Genomic DNA, 23545 nt, shown 5'->3' on the forward strand with positions numbered 1-23545 from the left:
GAAAGTTAAATATTTCCCTCTGGGATGTGGTGGAGTAGAGAAGAATGAAGTGGCATGAGAAGAAAAATCTCAAGTGCAAGAATCTCACTTAGTACAGTAGTTGAGTAAATATATATAATTACATTCCTCCACTGCCCAACAGTATATAATTTAGTAAAATGTAACATACACATTAATGCAGCAGTAATATTAACCAAGAAACATATATATAGCATAGTTTAATAGTTAAACACTGACATGTGCCATTTTACTGCATAATGAGTACTTTTACTTTTGATACTTTAAGTAAATTAGATACTTTTAATAAAGTAAGTAAGGTTCAAAATGCAGGATTTTAACTTGTTAGTGAGCCACGTCTGATTTCTTTCAACTTCCGGTAGGCTATAGAAAAAAATGGGCTCTTTTATTTTGAAAAATAAAAATCGGACAGGAAGTAGAGCCAGAACGTCAAAAACGTCAAAACTGGAGTTCCGCATTTAAAGCTAATTAGCTTGAGAAGCTAACTGACAGACGGCGCTGAGCTGCCGCTGGAGACACATTAAACCTCTGATATGGATATAAAACCAAGTTATTTACATTAACGGCAACATAAAGACGTCTCACCGACACACGGATGACCTGAAAAACTGTCGAAACTCGTGAAGACGTTAACTTAAAATAAGCAGGTTTGTAGTTTTGACGTCGTTTTTTTTCAGTAACGTTAAAGTTTCGGTTTCAACTAACTGTTACTGTAAAGTGTTGTTAAGTTACAGCACGAAGCTTCAAAGCTAACATCTGACACTGCTAACCCGTGTCAGATGCCTTTTTATTTTCATGTATTTATTAATGAAAAATAACTGACAGCTTTGTCTGGTTGTGATTTCAGCTGAACGGTTGTTTATTTTCTGTAACTTTAACGTCCTTTTACAGTGAAACCTTCATTAGTTTGTTCTCTAAAGTTGTCTTCTGGTTAGTTAAAAGTGAAATTGTTGAGGACACTTTATATTTTACTTATTCTTAAAACAAATGGCAGACTTTGACATTAAAACGTGCTCCCTTTTTACACCTCAGAAGTGTCAAAGTGTCAAGTCTCTTAGGTGGTTTCCTGGTTTTTAAACACCTCAGATGACTTTTACTGATATTGATTATTTGATTACCACTGTCTTTCTTCCACACACTATTGCTCATTCATCTGTCTGATACAGAGGTGCAAGGCAAGTGTATTTGTATAGCACATTTCAACAACAAGGTGTTGGAGTGCTTTACATAAAACATAAAAGCAACAGAGAAATATAAAAAGGTTTAAAAAGAGTTGAATAGAAAATAAAAACAGGCAGGTTCTCACCTTTTGCTTATTTCACTCCTTTGATTCCCCATCTCCCAATATATCCTTTTTTTTAACACTTAGGGACTCTAAGAAGTACTTAAGTAAAAGTAGCAATACCACAGTGTAGAAATACTCTTGTCACAAGTTAGAAGTCCTGCATTGACAAAGATAAGTATATAGAAAACCCCCAACATTCTCAAATGTAGTGACATTTGTGCTATGAATTAAACAACTAATTGATCGTCAAAATTGTCAACTTCCCGTCTGACAGCCATGAGCATCAACCCTGCTTTTGTCCAGATGGAGGAGGTCAGGAGGAGATTCCAGTCCCTCCTCTCCTCCTCAGGCTCGGTCCAGGATGTGAAGGCTGAGGTCCAGACCATGGCCAGCATCCCCTTGCCTCTGTCGGAGAAGTACCGGCACTTTGGAGCGGAGGCCATGCTGAGGGAGAACACGTCCGGCCACAACAGACAGGAGGTAAAATATTTCTCCGTCTGAACGAGTCGTGCTGGTGGGGCTGCTTGGTTAGATGTTTCCCAGCATAGCAGTAAATTCATCTTTATTTTCCCTTCTTTGATTGTCAAACTAGAAATGAACATAAAAAGGCACGTGGATAGGAGAGGCACAGGCAAATGTTACTGTGGCAGAATTTTGCACAGCAAATAGATTGTTTAGCTAAGTTGGTTGTTATCAGTTTATCCTGTACAGAGTAGACACATCTTTATTTAAAGCTGAGCGATATCTGACCACTAGAGGGAGGAAAAACTCCACAGTACAGACGCATATCAACACAAAGCCTCAGTACTCAGCTACACACATGAGATTACACAAATTAACTCTAGATCAGGGCTGAGAAACATTTGGGGGGGATTTAGAATAAAATGTTATTATAGGTTGAAATAAAGCTCAACCTAATAATAAATTTCAGATAACTGATCAGGTAACAGATTTCATATTATAAAAGGTATTTCGGGTGTTATTACTTTTAGGTTTCTATCTTTAAATTTGTAAAGTAAAAAAAAAAAATCTATATTTTCTAGGAATGGATTTGTAAGTCTATCAAAAAAATAAAATAATGTACACTGTAATAAAGTAAGAGCTTGTACATTTTAAGTGTGTATATATAACACAAATATGAAACTCTGTGTATGTTCAATAAAAACAAACATTAATAACAAGCGTTCATATCCGCTCGTAAATAGCAGACACTGACTCACTGGTGGGACTCGACTGGCATTACTGACTTAAAACATTCATTTTGTCTCTACTTCAGGTTCTGGAGTCTTTGAACAGACTGGTCAAGGCCTTGAGTATCCTGGAGAAGTACGGCTGTAACCTGACGAGTCCCGCCAGGCCCAGATACTGGAGGAGCGTCAAGCACAACAACCCCGTCTTCAGAACGACAGTGGACGCCGTCATGGTGAGATAAATGTCATATACCGGTAGTTCTGCCTTAAACGGTCATTTGGTTTAGATATTCTTTTGCTTTTAGTAAGACTTTGGTTGAATTTTGAAGCTTGAACAATCAAGGCAAATATTTCAATCCTTATTTTCTTCCACAGGGAGGGCGGAGAGTCCTCTACCTGTACGGTTACACCAATCAGCAGGTAGATGGCCTCAGCTTCCCCGATGAAGTCGCTGAACCAGACACTGAAAAAGTCGCTGCAGTGACGTGGAGGTCATGACGTTGCGCACAGAGGTGGACATGCTTATTAAGGTTAGTAGCACGAAGAATCTGCAAAATTCATTTCATTATGCAACAACAACCTTGTACCTTGATCAGATGTTTTTTGTGTGTGTAAGAAATTCACTGTATTCCATTTGTTATATCTCTGTGTGTTCAGGGCATCCATCCTCACCTAGAATACTTCAAAGATATCATCCCATTTCTCATCCAGCAGGTCGGTACGAACATTTCCAGTGGCTGCAAACACACATACCTGTCAAAATGCATCATTAAAATATATATATATATATTTTTTTTACATCAACTGTGGGATAATGTTGCACATTATTACGTGGCATATCAGGGTCGGGCCAGTAGATGATGCCATCATCCATCGGCGCTGGCTGACAGACATCACGACGTTGAGCCGGCATCGTGATTATAAAACGTATTAATGACGCAGCCTGTCAAACAAATGAAACAAACATCTGCACCCTGTGTGTTCACTGTTGCTTTACCTGGTCCATGTGTAAAATATCCACCGCGACTTGTTACTACATAAGTTAATAGTGTACCAATTTCTTTTTTTTTTACCGAGTGAAGTCTGTGCGAGAACACATGCACATAAGACGACATCGTCCATCCCGCTGTTTCATTGTAGACATCGTCAGATGGAAATTCCCATGGCATATACACAATGCATTTGAAATCATTGTAAGCAGGAAAAGTGAGTGAAATCAGCTGTTTGTGCGAAAATGTGGATTTTTTTTTTTTGACAACAGAATTATGTGTTCATGTCGTCTGGGAAACATTAAAAACTTAAATAAAGAAGAGTAGAAAAACTACATAAAACAGAATATAATCTTTCAGCACTGATGCACTACAGTCTTCAGTCTGTACCTTTTTCTGTCCACCTCATGTTTAAAGAGTGTTTTCTGTGATGCTGGTTTCTTCAGGATGATGTGGTGAACGACGCTGTGGTTATCCTGCCTGGAGACGAGCAGCAGGAGACAAACCCCAGGTTCTGTCTACTCCACCTAAACCCACTCTGCCCCCCAGAGGACAACCCGTGAAACCATCAGCAGGTGAGCTGCTGTCACACCCCACAATTGTTTTTTTTTAGAAAGTTTCTACAGGTCTCTTGGTCTCAGAACGCATGGTTAACAAACCCTGACTCGAAACCTGAACTCTGAGTTGACAAACTTCAGGACAGCTGATCTGAGTTAGTTCTATCTACGGGTGCAGTGTAGGTGGCCATGATGTACATCCATTGAATTCAGTTACACTTACTACAAGAGGCTGCTCTTGGCTCTGATTGGTTGTTTTGTTCAGGCAGCGGTGGATTCTTGCAAACGGCATTAGGAGGAACCTGATTTTACTTTTTTGTTTTTTCACAGATTATCTGTATCATGTGCTACTCAGGATATAGTGACAAGTTCAGAAAATTTGACAAAAAGTAATTCTTATAGAAGCTGAACCTTTAATTCTCCAGTTGGAAAGGTCATGTTAAACGACAACGACGGTCAGTGTGGGATAGAAACGGTTAACAGAATTAGCCTCTTTTAATGCCACAAATTTAGTTCTTGTCTACATTTGACAGTCTGTGTTATTTATAATTGTATTAGGTTAGAGTTCATTGTTATTGTAATGTACCAGTGGCATTGAACATGTCTCTAGTGCAGCACATAGAAGCCTAAATACAAACACCATCTTGTTTTTCTTTATGTCCAGGCTCTGGTGGAGCGAGCGAGTGTAATTTGTGTGGTGGCCCTTCGTCTCTGGTTTGCCCATCTTGTGACAATAAAGCTTTCTGTGACGCATGCGATGACCTCTTTCACCGCCACCCGACTAGGGCCACTCACAAGCGGGATAAAATACATAACGCCAAACAGGGTATGCCAGATTATAACAGGCTTCAAAGCAGGAACGCATCACGGAACAACAGCAAAAGCTAGCTACGTTGCTGTGTGTGTTAACTTGTTTTTTGTGTGCCTGTAGAGACCTGCAGCATCTGTGGGATTTCATCCGTGCACGCTCAGTGCTCCACTTGTCTTCAGAGGTTGTGTCTGAACTGTGACATGCTTTACCACTCTCACCCTGACCGCAAAGGACACAACAGAACCACTATTACTCCAGCCAAAACATCCAGGTGAGGAGAACAGGAAACCAATATCACTGCGAGGCTCACTTCCTCATTTGGCAGCATTGTGGTCTAATGATCAGAGCATAGCAAATTAGATTTGTGCCACATCCACCTGTTGAAGTTGAAGTTGAAACTGCGCACTCCTAGAAAGCTGTGGGTGGGTGTGAGTTATAAGAGAGCTTATCCTCCCAAAAGATATTATATAAGTACAGGACTGTGCAAAAAGGCATGGAGAAATGCTGTAAAGTAAGAGTGTTTTCAAAAATAGACATGTTAATAGGTTATATTCAATTAACAAGATGCAGAGTGAGTGAATGGAATTAAAATCTAAATCACATCTGACAACCCTTCGCTTTGAAAACATCACCTTTGCACAGTACTGTGTACATACATATTATATTAAGCAAGAATTTAAAATCATATTCTCGTAAGGATGAGCGACTTTTCTATTTCACGTAGACGTGGAATAACTGTCAGAGATTAAAATTCAGGATTGGGCCAGATTAGAAGTCTGAAACCTTCCCCAACACTTTAACTCTTCAGCAAAAAACAGACAGCAATATGAGTCCAAAAGATTCACCGGAGGCGATTTTCTTTTGCAAGATCAAATATCCGAGTTGACTTGTCGGCATTTCAACTTCTTCCTTGTTTCTAAGCATGACCTTGACTCTTGGTTGTTTTCTCCCTGGAATCAGCAGTTTGTGGTCGGATACCAGTCCCATCCCAGGGCAGATACACACCAGTTATATCTGGTTATTTGGAAAGTGCCAGAGGGGCATGTGGTTGTTTTGAATGTGAGCTGAGTTCTACACTGGCACAAACAGAGCCCCAGCACTGTTTTGCACGCTGCTGTGCCCCTCTGTGGCCTTGTCATGTGGTAATAAGGATGTCTTGCAATGCTCCTCGTCTCTCAGCTGGCACACACACACACACACACACACACACACACACACACACACACACACACACACTGAACTTTGTTTACACCAGGCAGCCAGTAAGGAAAATGAACTGCTCTCATTATCTAAATATGATTTAAATCACTGATTGAATAATAATCCAGCAAGAAGGAGAGGGGCGGCTAGGATTGATCGTACATGTCATTTCTTTTCCAGTCCATCTCTGTCGCCTTGGGAGTGTGCTCATTGCACTACAGTGAACGAGATGCGAGCCGTCCTCTGCACGACCTGCGAACGGCCTCGACTCGCAACGGCTGCGTCCACAGTTCAAGAAAGCCTGACGTCAGTTCCTGCTTCACCCAACACAGGTGTGCATGTAATAAATAATAATAAACAACAATATATACAGCACCTTTCAAAACAAAGTTACGAAGTTCTTTAAAATGGGGAAAAGATTAAACGTCAGCACTGCTATAAAAGAAAATAAGGAAAGTACGCCGCATATTTTAACAAGTTTCTGCAATGCTGTCAAAACATTACCATCATCACCATTATTATGGTGTTGACATAAGTAAGCAAAGCTCTTGCATGATGCAATTCTGCGGTTTCTACCAATTGTCTGTGCTTCATCCCTCAGAGTGGCAGTGCAAGAGCTGCACAGTTGTGAATCAAGGCAGCAGCATCCTCTGTGAGGTGTGTGAGCGCCCCCGTCTGGCCACTCGCCCACCTGTCGCCACTGCAGCGTCCAGCCAAGGATCTCTGTCTGAGCTAGGACAAGGTTTGTGCCGCTGCTGTTGATAAAGCTTTCTTATCCTTGTAATCTTTGTTTTTACATACTAACCATTTCTGCACTGTGTCAAAAGCGACTGTAATTTGTACAACAGAGACTTATCAGCTGAATCTGCAGCCCCGCTTGGTCTTACAGAGCTTTATAGAGAGTTTTAGCTTTGTGTTTGTCTGTCCCGCTGCAGCCTCACTGTTCTGGTTCACTCTCATAGTGTAATTATCAGGCCGCTGTTTTTACAGAAAAAACATGTAAAACCCACTGTACTCAGCAGCAAACAGATGGTTAGAGACTAGCTGGTGGACACAGTGGAGCGTTTAGCAGCTAAAGGGACAGATATGTCCCCCAAGAGCTGGTGGAGACCAAAACCAGAGCTAAAAAAGTGAGAATCATGGACTTAACTTTCACCACGTGGACACAAACATTTCATCGCCATATCAAATTAAATGGTGATAACTTGTTTCTGCTAACTTGCTGCTTCTTTCCTTCTTTAATGTGGTGTATATTTAATTATCTGTAGGAGGCAATCAACTGTCTTTTGTCTTCCTTCTTTTCCCGAACAGTGGATGTGCCAGTTCTGCACTTATGTAAACACCAAGCCCACTCTGGTGTGTGAGATGTGCAACCTGTCATGTAAGGACGACCCTGCTGGAGTTTCTCTGCCCCAGTCCCTCCAGCAGCCTCCGCCCATCACCAAAGATCTACCCCAGCCGGGCGTGAGGCCCCAACCGAAGCCCAGAGTCAACCTGGAGCTGAACAGACAGAAGACAATGAGGGAAGACGGCCTTCGTCTAATCCAGCAGATCAGAGTAGGTCCGCACTGATGCATCTCACAAAGCCTTTTAAAAGAATTCAGCAGGGAAACTGTTGACGGCCATTACAATTAAGACAAGTCAGATGTGATCAGGGTGGAGCATGCATCTGTTGCTAAGCAAAGGTAAAACAATTTAATGCTAGATTGGACTGCAAGGACCTTCTACTCCAGAGGGAGTTTGAGCTAATGCCCTCAGGCTGCCTATTGTCTGCAGGTCTACGTGCCGTTGCTATGCTTAATGGCAGATATCTCTTGGGTACATTGTATTTTTCACTCTGTACATGTTTGCACATTTGTAATTGAATTTATGTTTTCCTGAACTAGTTCTGTGACTTACTTACTGTGTAGATGTTGTTGATGATGTTGCCATTTTTGTGTTTTGTCTTTTATTTGAAGCCTGACTGCAAAACAATTTCCCCCAGTTCTAGAAGTACAGCTTAAACTAACATTTTTATTTATTTTTGTTTTCTAATAATCTCTTGATTAGTTTCTTGATTTCTGTAAAATGTCAGAAAATAGTGTTAAATGGTCATCAAACTTCCAGAAAGCAAGAAGTGAAGTCTCCAAATGTCTTGTTTTGTTGACCAACAGTTCAAAGCCCAAAAATATTCAGTTCACCATCAGATACGACAAAGAAAATGCAGCAAATCCACACAGTTGAAAAGCTTAAAGTAGGAAATGTTTGGTATTTATGCTTTAAATACAGATTAATTGACTAATCATTTCAGCTCGAGCTGAATTTAATGTCACAATATTAAAATGTTACACAGACACATAAATAAGCAGAAATTCTCCCTCGTAGGAAGCAGAGAAGTGCGGCGTCAGTCCTGAGGAGGTTTATGCAGCCATCTTGTGCGGCGGCAACAACACTAAACCCTGTGATTGGCTGAATTCTGAGCTGCCTCACCTGCTGGATGAAATCTGCGCCATGGCTGCTTCTGTACAGCTAAACTACAAAGCAGAGGATTCTGGGACACAACTCGTGGTGGAGGGAGACGGAGGGGAGCCGCCGAAAAGCGGTCCTACTATCACAGGTGAAGGTGTGAAGCTGTCCAGAGCTGAAGCCAAGCTGGCCTGGTTGGCAGCAGGGGGAGACACAGACCGAGCCGTGAGACAGCTGCTGAGAGACAGACAGGCTAAGGTAGGAACATTTAACACAGTACATTCATAAAGATTTACTCCTGCTAGAGCTGCGTCTTCCACCGTTACCGTTATTTTCTTGATTTAATTGTTTTGCTTTTAAAGTGTCAGAATAAAAACTTGTCCCAGAGCCCAAAGAAATGTCTTCAAATGCCTTCTTTAATGTTTGTTTTACTTGTTAATAATTTAAGATAATCAAACTATAATGATTGAAAACAAAGACAAGCTTCAAACATTAAAAAAAATTAAGCTGGAACCAGAGAAAAAAACATCTCAAACTATTAATTTAGGGCTGCAAGTTCACAATTAAATTAATTCTTGTTTATGTGCTGGTTGTTTTATGTTAGAATTGATTGATTTGTTTAGTCTATAAAATGTATAATAAAAAATCTATTCCAGTCTAAGAGTGCATCATCAAACAGTCCAAAGCTTGACACTTCAGTTTTCAAAAATCTGTAGTGGTCAAGCAGGAACCTCTGGGTCTAAAACGTGAAGCAGCCATGAACAGCCAGCAGGGGGCGACTCCACCGGTTGCAAAAACAAGTCAGATTGTGTTGAAATCTATGACAGAATGAGGCTACTTCTCTCCTGATTTACTGCCTCAGTAAACCCTTTCCTAACGAGAGTATGGACTCAATCACAAGTTTCATATCCTCTTCAGCACAGCATCGTGTTCACTCAGTAAATTATGGTCCCGTTTAGAGGAAATTAGAGAGATAATACGGGGTCTGCTTTTAGGGCGGGGCTGCTTGTGATTCCCAGTTGCTACCTGGTGACCTGTCAATCAGGGTGGTGGCGACTCCTATCTGCCGCTCTGTGTAAATTTAACCAGCGCATTAAAAATAGGTTATTCAGAATCAGTTGTTCATTTTTCCGGTTTGTTTTAAGCCTGTTTGTCTCTTGTCAAAATTAGCATCCCAGTTAATATCACAGTTAACATGAATAGCAGATGCACATTGCTAACCAAGCTAGCCGGCTCCACCCTCGCCAAACTCGATGCTTGACAGCGGTAGTCCACAAACCAGCGTGTGACGTCACAGCAGATGCATCTACTTCTTTTATATAGTCTATGGTTTCAGGACTGTAAAATGTAAATATATATATATATATATATACCCTCACCTAAAGGATTATTAGGAACACCTGTTCAATTTCTCATTAATGCAATTATATAATCAACCAATCACATGGCAGTTGCTTCAATGCATTTAGGGGTGTGGTCCTGTCAAGACAATCTCCTGAACTCCAAACTGAATGTCAGAATGGGAAAGAAAGGTCATTTAAGCAATTTTGAGCGTGACATGGTTGTTGGTGCCAGACGGGCCGGTCTGAGTATTTCACAATCTGCTCAGTTACTGGGATTTTCACGCACAACCATTTCTAGGGTTTACAAAGAATGGTGTGAAAAGGGAAAAACATCCAGTATGCGGCAGTCCTGTGGGCGAAAATGCCTCGTTGATGCTAGAGGTCAGAGGAGAACGGGCCGACCGATTCAAGCTGATAGAAGAGCAACTTTGACTGAAATAACCACTCGTTACAACCGAGGTATGCAGCAAAGCATTTGTGAAGCCACAACACGCACAACCTTGAGGCGGATGGGCTACAACAGCAGAAGACCCCACCGGGTACCACTCATCTCCACTACAAATAGGAAAAAGAGGCTACAATTTGCAAGAGCTCACCAAAATTGGACAGTTGAAGACTGGAAAAATGTTGCCTGGTCTGATGAGTCTCGATTTCTGTTGAGACATTCAGATGGTAGAGTCAGAATTTGGCGTAAACAGAATGAGAACATGGATCCATCATGCCTTGTTACCACTGTGCAGGCTGGTGGTGGTGGTGTAATGGTGTTTTCTTGGCACACTTTAGGCCCTTCCAATTGGGCATGGTTTAAATGCCACGGCCTACCTGAGCATTGTTTCTGACCATGTCCATCCCTTTATGGCCACCATGTACCCATCCTCTGATGGCTACTTCCAGCAGGATAATGCACCATGTCACAAAGCTCCAATCATTTCAAATTGGTTTCTTGAACATGACAATGAGTTCACTGTACTAAAATGGCCCCCACACTCACCAGATCTCAACCCAATAGAGCATCTTTGGGATGTGGTGGCCCTGGATGTGCATCCCACAAATCTCCATCAACTGCAAGATGCTATCCATCAATATGGGCCAACATTTCTAAAGAATGTTTTCAGCACCTTGTTGAATCAATGCCACGTAGAATTAAGGCAGTTCTGAAGGCGAAAGGGGGTCAAACACAGTATTAGTATGGTGTTCCTAATAATCCTTTAGGGGAGTGTATATTAAAAACAAAATAATGAGGTTTGTGATGTTGGAGACGACTGATTTTAAACAACATTGAGTGGATGTTTTTCAGACTTTTAAATCTCCAGACTGGCTGGAAACCTTTCATCATCTATCAACAGCTGAATCACTTCATTGTTTTCTTGTTTTTATATAATTTTGAAAGTTTTGAAATATTAATTATAGCCTTTAAAGGATTTCAAGTTTCCTCCAACTTGTTTTGTTCCCTCAAAACTAAGTTTTAGGTCTTCAGATTTGCTGTTTTAGTCCGGACGGGAGGTACAAACATAGCAAAAGGTCTGTGTTTTAAAAAGAGAAGGTAGTAGTGTGGATGAAGCCTAATTCATGGGAAAGCTCTGCATTTAGCGGCGCTCCAATCACTTCATGTCTCAGGTTCGTCAGCAGTTTTTGTCAGTTGTTCGTTTAAAATAAATGTGTTATTTTATGGGGGGGATACAAGCACTGTACCGTGCACTCAACACATCTTAAGTTACAATCTACAATTTTATACAACAATAACATAAACAAATGTCTTAAAAACAATATAACAATTGCAGCAACTGCAGCATAATGTGATACAATCTGAAAGTGATATTGATACACTGGTGTTAAGAGAAGCTGAAAGTTTCCACGGCTGTCTGTCTTTCACATGTGGCACACACTGAGGCTCAACAAGTGAATGTCATGAGGGAGATTAGCAGCTTCCCACAGAGGAAATGGAAACGGGAGGAATCTCCCAAGTTTCTCATGGCTCACCCGACCTTGAAAGATAACTGAGAACAAAGACTGTTTGGATGTTGGTTGGGAGTGATGTGTAGGAGTGTTTTAAACAGAAGATAAGACATTTGTGTCCTGGAAAGGTCTGGCAGCAAGTAATGCCTTGCCTTTATGGCCTGAACTGATACATTTGTGAAGATAAAACCAGTTATTTTTATTATTATTTCTACTGATAAGATTAATTAGTTATTAACTCCAAAATACTTCCTCCACTCTGCTTGGGAGCCATTTTAGACGCATTACCCCCAAAGGAAACTTTGAGATCTCAGCTAGTGTTTGAACAGTGTTTGGCTGCACAGCTTGATATTTTAAGTAATTACTCAAAGGCAAGTCAGCGGGGTTGTACGGTTAATTATGTGTCGAGGGTCAAGGTATTGACGGGTAACGCTGTGTGTGTGTGTCTGTGTGCAGATGAGGGAGCTGCACTCTCTGGGCTTCAGAGACGTGTCGCAGTGCGAGGAAGCCCTGCGGCTGAGTGGAGGAGAGGTGAAGGGGGCCTTGTCTCTGCTTCAACGCCCTCTCCTGGAGCCCTTCCACCAACGTATCTGGACCAAAAACCCAGAGCCGCCGATTGATCCCAAACACCCGGACAAACAGGTTAGGCTGTGCAGCAAACTACCTAGAGGGGTTTTTAGTGTGCACACCTGGTACTTGTGCTGACGTGGGTGTGGTGTGTTTTTTTGGTGATGAAAAGAAAGTATTTTTATTCCATTTTTAGTTGAGGTGTGGTGTTCCTTCCACCTTTAAACAGGCCATTCACGAATACACTCTCACATTATTTATTATTGCTGCTACACAGTCACTGCTAATATCGTGTATTGTCATTGCTGCGTACTGTCTGTTATGTTTTGTCTGTCCTGATTGTGATTTATGATTAAATCTGCTCTCATGACTTGTCGTTTTGTTACATAAACTCCTTCTTGTCCTTGTGTGCTCTCCGCAGAGGATGTGCAGGCGACTGCTGGCGCTGTACGACCTGCCCAGCTGGGGACGCTGCGAGCTCGTCCTGTCCTTACTTCAAGAGCCAGACGTCACCTACTCTCTGGAGGACGTCGTGCAAGCTGTGAAAGAGTCGCACGACAAAGACTTCATCAGGCGTCTCCTCATCAACGAGTGCCCCTGCTGTCTGTCCATCTTCCCTCGCAGCAAGGTGGGTCAGTGACGAAGGTGGAGATGTTTTTTTTGTACGTATTATCTCAAAGTAAGCTTCTTATACAGTGCAGTATTATTTCCCAGTTTTACAATTTTTTACTTTGTCCTCTTTACAGCTGCTTTTAAGTAAATTTGAATCAGCTGACTGATTAATCAGACCTTTATCGGCTGATACCTGTTCTCACAAGGCCGATATATCATCAGCAGATCTAATATAACACCATTGCTGGCCAGCGTTAAATATAAATTAAGATAAATGGAGAGGAAAAAAGACAATTATGGCTCACATTTGTTCGTCTGTGTATTACAACCTTCTAGGATTCATCACAGGGCTCGGCCAGTTTTACATTTGAGTTTATAAAGTCATGAATGAAATTTGTTCCTTCTCAGAAACTTTTATGCAGCTGCTGCTAACTGGATTTGTAGCATTATGGCTGAAAGGCGACAATACCAACCCCTGAGCACCTGTGCAAATCTAACAAGAATAAATGAGCTTACATAAGAGCTCCTGGTTCAAAGATAGTTGAATGTGAAAATATCTTTTAGGGTAGGGATTTAATTTTCAATATTGGGCTTCAAATATTCAGTTTTTTTCTGCACGCCTGACCTCCGCTCACATCAATGAACGTAACGCTCCGGTTCACATCAAAGGGAAAACCTCAGCCGTGTGGGAGGACTTTAAACTGAGTGATGACAACGGCAGCGTGGAGGTTATGGAGTTTATCAGTTTTCCAGCTGCTGAATCTCATTACAGACCAAAACAGTCAAATCTAGATTTTAAAATGAATCAGTTAATTGTACAACATAATGAACACATTTAAATAATTATCTTAGGCCGATTTGTAGTCGGCTATAATACATTTTTTTATAATATTATACAATTTTCTAATCTATTTTATGAAATGTTGTTTTAGTTACACTACTGGAAAAAGCGCTCATTCCATCTGCTCTCCCTGGAACCCGCCCAGCTAAAATCTTCCCATGTGGGAGGCTTTTATTACCCCCCACACTCTGGACTCTCAGCTACAGTTCCCCTGCTCTGCAAAGCAGCCACCAACCCAGTTCTGCACAAATCTAGTCTTCCAGTCTGCCTCTCTCTTCCCTGGCCCAATATCCGATCCCTTCAACCTTGCAATAAATATTCCTCTCTTAACTAACTCCAGTCTCCTCCGTCTCCAAATCCTCTGCTTGGGTCTACCAGCCTAGCTGTAACAAGTTTTGGCAATAACAACATGCTGTTTTAATTAGCCTACTCTACGAGAACAAAGAAACAGAGCTCTCTCTCTCTCTCTCTCTCTCTCTCTCTCTCTCTCTCTCTCTCTCTCTCTCTCTCTCTCACACACACTCACACACACACACACTCATGACTGCCGTTATCTCTTCCTCATCAGATTCTCACTCACTCACGTCACTGCCAGAACTACTTCTGCTGTTCTGCTTCTATCTACCAAAGACATCTTTTGCTCGTGAAGTGACAGCCTGCTTATCAACAGACATCAAATGGCGTAACGCGACTGTACAGTTGGTCCTTGTCAACAGAAGCAGACGGGCAGTGAATTAGCCCTGATTTTAACTGTTGTAGAAGATTTTATTTAGTCAGACGAAACACAAACATGAGACGAGAACTTCCGGCCACTTGGTTAGACTTGCGACACAAATATTTAACTTAAAGAGGTGGTATTAGGCTCATTTTCAGGTTCAAAATCCTATTTAGGGGTTGTACAAGAACAGGTTTACATGGTTCAATTTTCAAAAAACACCATATTCTTTGTCGTACTGCACATTGCTGCAGCTCCTCTTTTCACCCTGTGTTGAAGGCTTTGTTTTAACTATGGAGAGATGCATCTTGTCTCTAAATGAACTTTGTTGGGAGTTGCACATGCGCAGTTCATAGTTAAGGACTACTAGCCAATCAGAAGCAGAGAAGGGCGGGTCGTGAGAAACCGGTAAACGGCTTCGGTTCAGTTGTACATGTTGCCGACCAGCTTGGCGAGCGTTATATGAGGCGCATTTAGTGATGTCACAGGGGTGAAAGGGAAAAGGCTGTTTTCAAGCAGCTCAGAGCAGAGTTTTCTGTGGGAGATGGGAACTCCCTTGGGCTGGACTTTGGGCTTTTTCACTTTAATAAATAAATAAAGGAGAGGGAAAAAGCCAAAAAGCAGAATACCACCTCTTTAACGCATAACGTTTTACACTGGAACCTCCCTATGTGTGTGCATATGTGTTTCTGGCTGCTCCCACTTGCATAACTATAACATATCATTATTTAAAATTTGTTTATGTGCTATTTCTGCAACATCAACTCTCATCTTTACCCTTCTCAAGTTATCTGTGGGTAGTCGTGTTACATCCATTTCAAGCAATATGTTTCAGCGTCTGCTTAATCTCCTTCACTTCCAGACGTCTCCAATTTTCCATTAGTAACAGTAGCCATCCTGTCTGTCTCTGGTGTTATCTTCAGTATTGCTTAATGAGGCCTAACTATGTTGTGAAATGTCTTGTGGATAACTAATATCTGGCTATATAATCCTTTCAGTGTTCCACAGTTATCTAACTGTAGTCATGTTTAAGCCAAATCACATCATTGACATGTACAGAGAGCCTTTAGTTCAGTGTTTAGTGCACAGCTGTTAATTTCTTCTTCTTCTCCTCTCCGGGTTACAGATGCAGTCTCTGACTTCCTGTCAGTGCTCCGTGTGCCACGAGTGCTTCGGGCAGCACTTCACCATCGCCGTGAGAGACAAACACATCCGAGACATGGTGTGTCCCGTCTGCAGCGAGCCGGACATCAACGACCCCGAGCAACTGGACAGCTACTTTTCCACGCTGGACATACAGGTGCGCACAGAGAAAGAGAGACTGCGAAATCATTTTAATTTGCGGCTTCAACTCAAATTTTAATCACATTTATCTATGAGTTTGATTGCTGGACTACTCACACACAAAGTGACAATGCAAATAAACACAACCCGCAATTACTGCAGCTGTATGAACCCAAAATAAACATTTTGCAGCGATTTTGTTGCAATAAAGGGATCAAACTGATGCTGAAATAACAACAGCATGATGCCGATTTGTTAAACACATTAAGTGATGCTTGCTGTCAGCAAGAAGACAAGCTTACAACTTTTAAAATGCTTGGTTTCCAAATGGCATTCGACTCGATCTGGACTATGCTGTGCTAACTTCTTTCATAGTAAAGTACAACAATCAATCTCTCATACATTTTCTGAACTTACCAGGTTGTTCAACATCCTCACTCAGCAATTTCCTGTTTCGTCCGTTCTGTAGTCATAATAAAGCAAGACCACAGAGCTCTGGCAGCTACAATTACGACAGTGGGAGCCGGAAACACGGTAGCTCGCTGCTGAGAAGCGCAGGTGAAGATAAATCAACGTTTTAATCCCAAAAAATACAAGTAAAAAGTTTAATTTAATAAAGCAGTTAACTCTGCGCTTTTACTGCCCGTCAAACATCTCCGTTGTCAGAGCAGAATCCCGTTCGACTGCAGGTTTTAATTGTCAAAAGCTCCGGCGCCGTCTCCCATCTTTCTCCTCCCAGAGCTCCCAGTCGCTCAGCAGCTGTTTGTCGGCCAGCTCCGGGTCTGTCCCTCCGCTCTTCCTGGTGTCCCTGTCCGCTATACACCACACTCTGAAAAGCAGTCTGTGACGTCCGGACAGTCTATACGCTGATAGGCTGTCACGACAAAGCGGCACACGAATTTCACGCTTGAGTTGTGTGAAACCAGCGTAACCTGCAGAGTGTACTGAATTAAGCAAAGGTGCGTTTTCTTGCTTATGAATTTAAGTTCTATTCATTTAAGTATTTATCAAGGTTATTTCTTCTTTCAAAAGTTCCACAGTTTCACTTTAAAAGTTAAAATATTTAGATTATGTAAAAGAAAGAAACTTGATTGAGAAGAAACTGTCACTGCATACCATTACAAGCAATTATTTGTTTAATTTATACAAAAAATAACAGAACTTTGGTTCAGCTAAGTAGTTAAGGAACCAGAGGGGTTATTAGTGTACCTTTTTTATTAGTTTACTTAAAATCTAGCGAAATTATAAAATGAGCAGCTTTTTAAATGTATACTGATTGAATCTTTACTGGCCGTGGACTTGATTCTGTTATTATTATTATTTTTAAAACCATGAAGAGTGTTGGGGTCTTACCTAAGATGTTTTACACCATATTACTTTGAGGGACGTCAGATCAGGTTCGGGTTACTTTATGTGCACCCTTTGTTTTGCAGTAGATGTGTCATCCTCACATTTTAGAAAACTCCCAGACAGTACACAGTAGATAAACATAGTAAAAGTACTGAAGGTTCCAATCATCATTAAATAAATAAATAATAACGTGATATAGATGAGTTGTGTTGTGTGGAAATTGTAGACCCATATACCGATGTCAGGACAGAGATAAGTTAAGAGTTACCAAATCACTTTTTCAAATACAGGAAACTAGTATTAAAACGTGTGAAAAGACTCAAAACAGTGGAGAGATGTAAAGTTTTAACATTTCCTGTTTTGTTTTTCCAGCTGCGCAACTGCCTGGAGATGGACGTGTACGAACTGTTTCATAAAAAACTGACTGAGCACGCTCTGATGAAAGACCCCAAGTTCCTGTGGTGCTATCACGTGAGTTTCTTCCCGACGTCATGAATAAATCCGCTTGTTTGTTGCAACTCTACTCTGCATTGACATTTTTGTGTAGTTGCAGTCCAAAGACGCTCCCTTATCTCCACATTTATTCAGATTGCGGCAGATTTCATGTTTTATATATCTTAGTTTTAGTTATTTAGAATTTCTTTTAAATGTACTGATGGCAATATTTGTCAACAGGACAATGATATTATTGGTTGAAATGTCTCCTTTTGTATGATTTGAACATGAGGAGGAAATATCCTAACATACAAAAGCAATAGGAGACTAAACATTTACACTCTAAATTATTAAAATGTACATAAAGTCTGGTCTAAAGGATGAAATGTAAAAAATGGATGTGTCTTTTTCAGTGCACCTCTGGGTTTATCAATGATGGAGACCAGCTGAAGGTCACCTGCCCATCCTGCCACAAGAGTTTTTGTGCTCAGTGCAAAAAATCTGTGAGTATAAGTCAGGCGTGTTACCATTTTCCTGGAGACTTAGAAGCCTTAAGTCTTACATTTGATGAAAATAATGAGAAGCCAGTTAAGGAATTCGGCCTTGGAGCGCTGGCTGCTCCTCAGTGACTGGAGGAGGTGCTCACTCATTAACTCCCTCTCTGGTCTCAGTGGGAGCCTCAGCACCAGGATCTGTCCTGCGAGCAGTTCCAGCAGTGGAAGAGGGACAACGATCCAGAGTACCAGAAGCAAGGCCTGGCCGGTTACCTGAGGGACAACGGCATCAGTGAGGCCGCAATTCACTTATTTCACCTCATGCACCTTTTGTTCATACACCAGTCAGCCAAACCCACCACACCGTTTTTGTCCTTCTGTCATCGTTGGCTCAATTATGGAGCGACAAAATAACTATATTTTTTATATTAATATAATTATAATGAATCAATAATACAATTACAGAGAGTTGAAACTATTATAGTCGATTTAATCCGTCTACATGAATAAAATTAGCAATTATTTACATAATCGATTAATCATTAAAGTCGCACTTTCCTCAGTTCCAGCTTCTACATCACTGCTTTCTCTCTTTTTGTTGATAGTATTTTGAATATATTTGCGGGTTTTAGTGGGATAAAACGGGCAATTTGATGATGTTACCTGCGATTTTAAAATATATTGTTGGACATTTTACGATAAAATGAATGAATAGCTAATGAAATTAATTGTTAGTCGCAGCTTTGATTATATATATTACTAGCAAGGGGCATTCTACATATTGATACCTTGAATGCAGGACTTTTGCTTGTAATATAGAATTTTTATTTTAATTATTCTACTTTTACTTGAAAGTGGCGGAGAGACGATAAAACAGAATTTGTCAGTCACAAAGTTCAAAGTTAAGGATGTGTAGGATGTGTAAACGAGCACTCGCTACTGTTCAGAAGACGCTTTAGATTATCTATACGGTCTCAAACATCGACAAGGGCTGCTCTCGCCTGTTTCAACTTAATTTTATGATTTGTGTGTTGCGTCATGCAGCTTTAAATATGAACTAAGCAAACCAAACACTAGTATTTTCATGTGTGGAATAAATAGATTTACCGAGTATGTGGTGTCATCTTGCAGCCTGTCCTCAGTGCAGGTTCACGTATGCGCTGACGAAAGGCGGCTGCATGCACTTCAGCTGCTCCCAGTGCAGGTACCAGTTCTGCAGCGGCTGCAACAACTCCTACTACAAGGTGAGATCAAGATATCATCAAGGGGAAAGTCATCGTTTAGGCGTCTGAATGTACATGATTTTAAAGGAGACTTGCTTTATGTGCTTTAAATCTAGAAAAATCTCTGTTTTCAGAGACACTTTCTTGTACGTTTCTGACCTTCACAGAATATGATCCTAGATTTACGTTACAGCATGGACATTTGTTTCCTCATTTTTGTTTCAAAGCACAACACTCACACAGCAGCGTACCTGCGTTTCAAGTTCTGTGTGTTCCTGTAAATCTATATACCGTCATGTGTTTTCTGGTACAAGCATTGTTAGTGAGCTCCTGATTATTCTCACACCAACAACAGCTGCTGGACTTTCAGACGGCAAATTCTCATATCTAACTTGAACAACAGAGCATTTTAAAATGCATTATATTCCCTTTTGACCTCAGAGACGCGCTCCCCGTCCCGTGTTTGTACTGTATTTGTTTTGCTCTCTCACGTAGACGATCTGTAAGACGGCCCAGTGCAATCAAGGCGGCCTACATGCTCACCACCCCCGAGACTGTCTCTTCTATCTCAGAGACTGGGAGGCGCCCAGACTACAGGCCCTGCTGCAGGTAGGGAGACTGTCATAGTCAAAAGTTGTTCAGGTCAGCTCGAGGACAAAACTGTCATGTTAAAAACAAAGACATTGTTGATCTCTTTGAGATTAGAAACACCACAACTGCGAATGAAAGGTGAAGAAACACTTCTACAGGAAATTAAATCAGCATAATGCCTTGACACATCTTTGTTTTTGTTCCCTAACTTCGCTCGGGGTTAACCAGCTGACGTCTCCTCTGCTGTATAATGTAGATTTATAGAGCATAATTATGTTAATAGTAAAATTACCTTTTCAGGCCTTTGGCTAAAACATTAACACACTAATTTGGATGTCAGCCAATCTACTTTTTGCATCCTGGAGAAACACTTTTACATAGTGTTTCACTTTGAAATATTGTCAGCTATTGTTGTCAATTGAGTACGAGCGGAGACATTTGACAAATGTATGGTAGTTTGTGTGAATCTAATTTCATTTAATTTGATCCTAGCAGCCTTACATAATGGAAATGAGTAGTTTATTTCTTGATGTTTGTGTCTCTCCTCAGAGGAGCGGTGTGGAGTTCAACACAGATCCTTCTAATGGAGCTCAAATCGGTAAAAACCTTCTTTCTCGTCTAACTCAGTCCTTCATCGTGTTCAGGAAGTAAAGAAACACAAAATATGACATTTTAAATGGGCTTCTACTTGCCCTTTTTGTTGCGTCAGTGATCAAACACATCCTGGAATTCTGGGAAAACCTGGAATCCAAACAAAAGTTAGATCCTATTTAGTAAACATTAGTTTAATTAATTAAATTAAAAAGTTAAATAAATTACATTTGATGCATCTGGCAAGTTCAGGTTATGTTTTCTGGAACACTTTAATTTAAAAACAAAAAACATTTCTAACTCTCCTGCCTTTTAAAAGTGTAAAATTGTCTCACTGTATTATATCGTCTTTTATTAATACAAAACAAAAAGTCTGATGTCAGATCTGTCACGGTCTCTGTGTCGCAGACGCTTGTTGTGTGATGGAGCAGAAAGATGAAGGAGGTCAGCAGATTGATTCACCGTGTGGCATCCAAACCCAGCCGGGACAAGCTGGACTCTGCGAGTGAGTGTGTGACGGCTGCAATAAAATAACGTTTGTGGCCGGTTGTTTGATTATTATGAAATCCATTTCTTTTCTTTTTTTAATCTTACTAAAACTATAGGGTGGGCTTGTGCTTGGTTTTTAGACAGTTTGCAATAATACATTTATTTATTGAGCTTTTCAATCAAAGAGCTTTACAAAAACAGTACAACCGATAAAAATAAAAACATTTATAAGAAAATGTTACTTTTGTACTCTGTCTGTTTTTGTTCAGGATTAGATTGCAACAAATTTAGCATGAACTTGGACTTTTTTTTTTCTTCTGACCTCGCGAATGTTAAAATACAAGCATTAGTCATAAATATCTCTAAACTGAAAAAAGTACTGACAGCTGGTATCAAATGTTTGGTCAGAGCCAGACTTTACCTATTCATTATTAATCAGCTCCTGAAGTAAAAAAACCCTTCTTACTTCTCTTTTTACCAATTCTTGATGCTGCAAACATGATGTGACAGGAAGTAAGCGCTAAAGGGGCACAGGTATAAGTACCAACTGTCCTTTTATCCTAGAAGCTGTAAAGAAAGAAAATAAAACAACGAGGCAGGGATCAATTCATTGGTCAACACTAGAGCTGCAACAGTTAAATTAATCGCCAACTGTTTTGATAATCGGCTAATCGTTCAGAGTCATGTCCGGATTTTCTGATTTCAGCTTCTCAGATGTGAATATTTTCTGATAATAAATGAAAATAATGGTCAGTTGCAGCGCTGATGAGATTAATAGGGGCCAGTGTGCTCCGGCCGTAAGTCTTTAACAGACGTCTTTGTTCCCGCAGGAAGCACTACAGGGAGTACCTGGTGAGTCTGATCAACGCTCACTCTCTGGACCCCGCTCCGCTATACGACGCCAAGGAGCTGACCCGGGCCTGCGAGAGATACCAGGTGGACACGCAGAGAGGAGAGAACGAGGACGACAACGCTTACCACGCTCGACTGCTAAAGGTGAGAAGCCACAGAGGTCAGGGTCTCGTTTGAGGATATGCGAGCAAGCTTTTGTGTGTTTAGGCCAAAACCCTTTGAGGATGAGGCGAGACTAGAGAGGCGGCTTGCAACTAAAAGGTCACTCACTGGTTTGACTTACTGGATGGACCTTGTTGGCAGGACGGCTGCCATTTTGAGCCAAAACGCTCACCGCACATCAGCTTGAGGCGGAGTCAATTACTGTGGGTGATGATTAGATGGCCAGATGGAGAAAACCAGAATGGGAATTTTTGCGATGACACCGGGGGAACCCCCTACTCTGTGTGACATTTTGATGTTGGAGAATAGGAAACAGATACTGGTATCTTTATTTTGTTTTGTAATTTTTTTATTTAATATTTAACATAAGGAACTCTTGTGTTTGTCCCCCCCCCCCCCCCCCCCCCCCACAGAAACTTATGGAGGTCCCTCTCGGAGAAAAAGTTCCTCGAAACAAGTGAAAGGTTCCTCGCCACAACATCACCAGCCTCCACAAATCTCATCCTAAATCTGACGCTTATTATCCACAGGGAGTAAATTCCATCCATCCATCGACAGCTTATCCTGCGTACAGGGTCGCGGCGGGCTGGAGCCAATCCCAGCTTACATCGGGCGAAAGACTGGGGACACCCTGGACAGGTCGCCAGTCCATCACAGGGCCGGGGAGTAAATTGAAGCTAACAAATATTTTGAATGACAACAGAGTTTAATTTTGATACTGACGCTGCATTTGTTTTGCTGCTCTGACCGTTGTGTGTTTGTATTTTCTGCCAGGTGTGCGGCAAAACAAAAATCGGCAGTTGTGATTTGTGCTCTTGTTTCTGTTAATCTTTAATTTCCTTGTTCGCCAACTGGATAAATTGATTATGAAGGAATGAAACTCTTAAATTTGTCTTCAGGTCACACTGATACAAACTTTTTAAAAGGAGCTTATTTGCGGTGTGGAGTCGGATCAGTGATTTATCTTGTGAGAAATGTATGTTAAAAGTTTCTATCTCAGAACAATGAAGAAATACCGGAAAAAAAACTATATAGATAAATACACAGAAATTACTTGCATTCACTATCTTCCAGGTATAAATGTTGACATTTTGTTTGTTGTTCAAGTTTTCAGCTGTCAGGGGTGTTTTGATTTACATATGATGGATAAATCAATAAATAGTATTTTGAAATGTTGAAATTTATTGATTTACTTTAGGCAGTAATAATAAACGAAAGTCGATCATTGCATGACATGTTACTAATATCACCTAACGGTTCATTAATTAAATTAATATTGATGCTTTTGTTAAATACTTGTGGGTGTACACTTTACACTACATGGAGTGGAGGTGGAATGAGGGTTCACACTCTTTTCTAGAGATCACTTTCCAGGACTTTTCCAGGACATTGTCAGTGATGATGTAGCTGGTATGACAGACAGGGATCACGTCATACGTACATAAAGACGTGCAGTGAAAGTTATATATAACCTATGAAATCGTCTGTTACATGCGTAGGATTTGTGACAAAGTGATCTTGTTTTAATATTTTATTTTAAGTTCT

At 40.9% G+C, this 23545-nt stretch overlaps 1 pseudogene; it reads left to right on the plus strand.

The window, feature by feature from the left end:
- The first annotated feature begins 485 nt into the window (after positions 1-485).
- Positions 486-23230, plus strand: LOC119912933 (annotated as a pseudogene).
- The last annotated feature ends 315 nt before the right edge of the window (positions 23231-23545 follow it).

The sequence above is a fragment of the Micropterus salmoides genome, unplaced genomic scaffold (assembly GCF_014851395.1).
Source record: "Micropterus salmoides isolate LMB-PRFRI ecotype aquatic unplaced genomic scaffold, ASM1485139v1 Ms_hic_scaffold_1, whole genome shotgun sequence".
Taxonomy (NCBI): domain Eukaryota; kingdom Metazoa; phylum Chordata; class Actinopteri; order Centrarchiformes; family Centrarchidae; genus Micropterus; species Micropterus salmoides.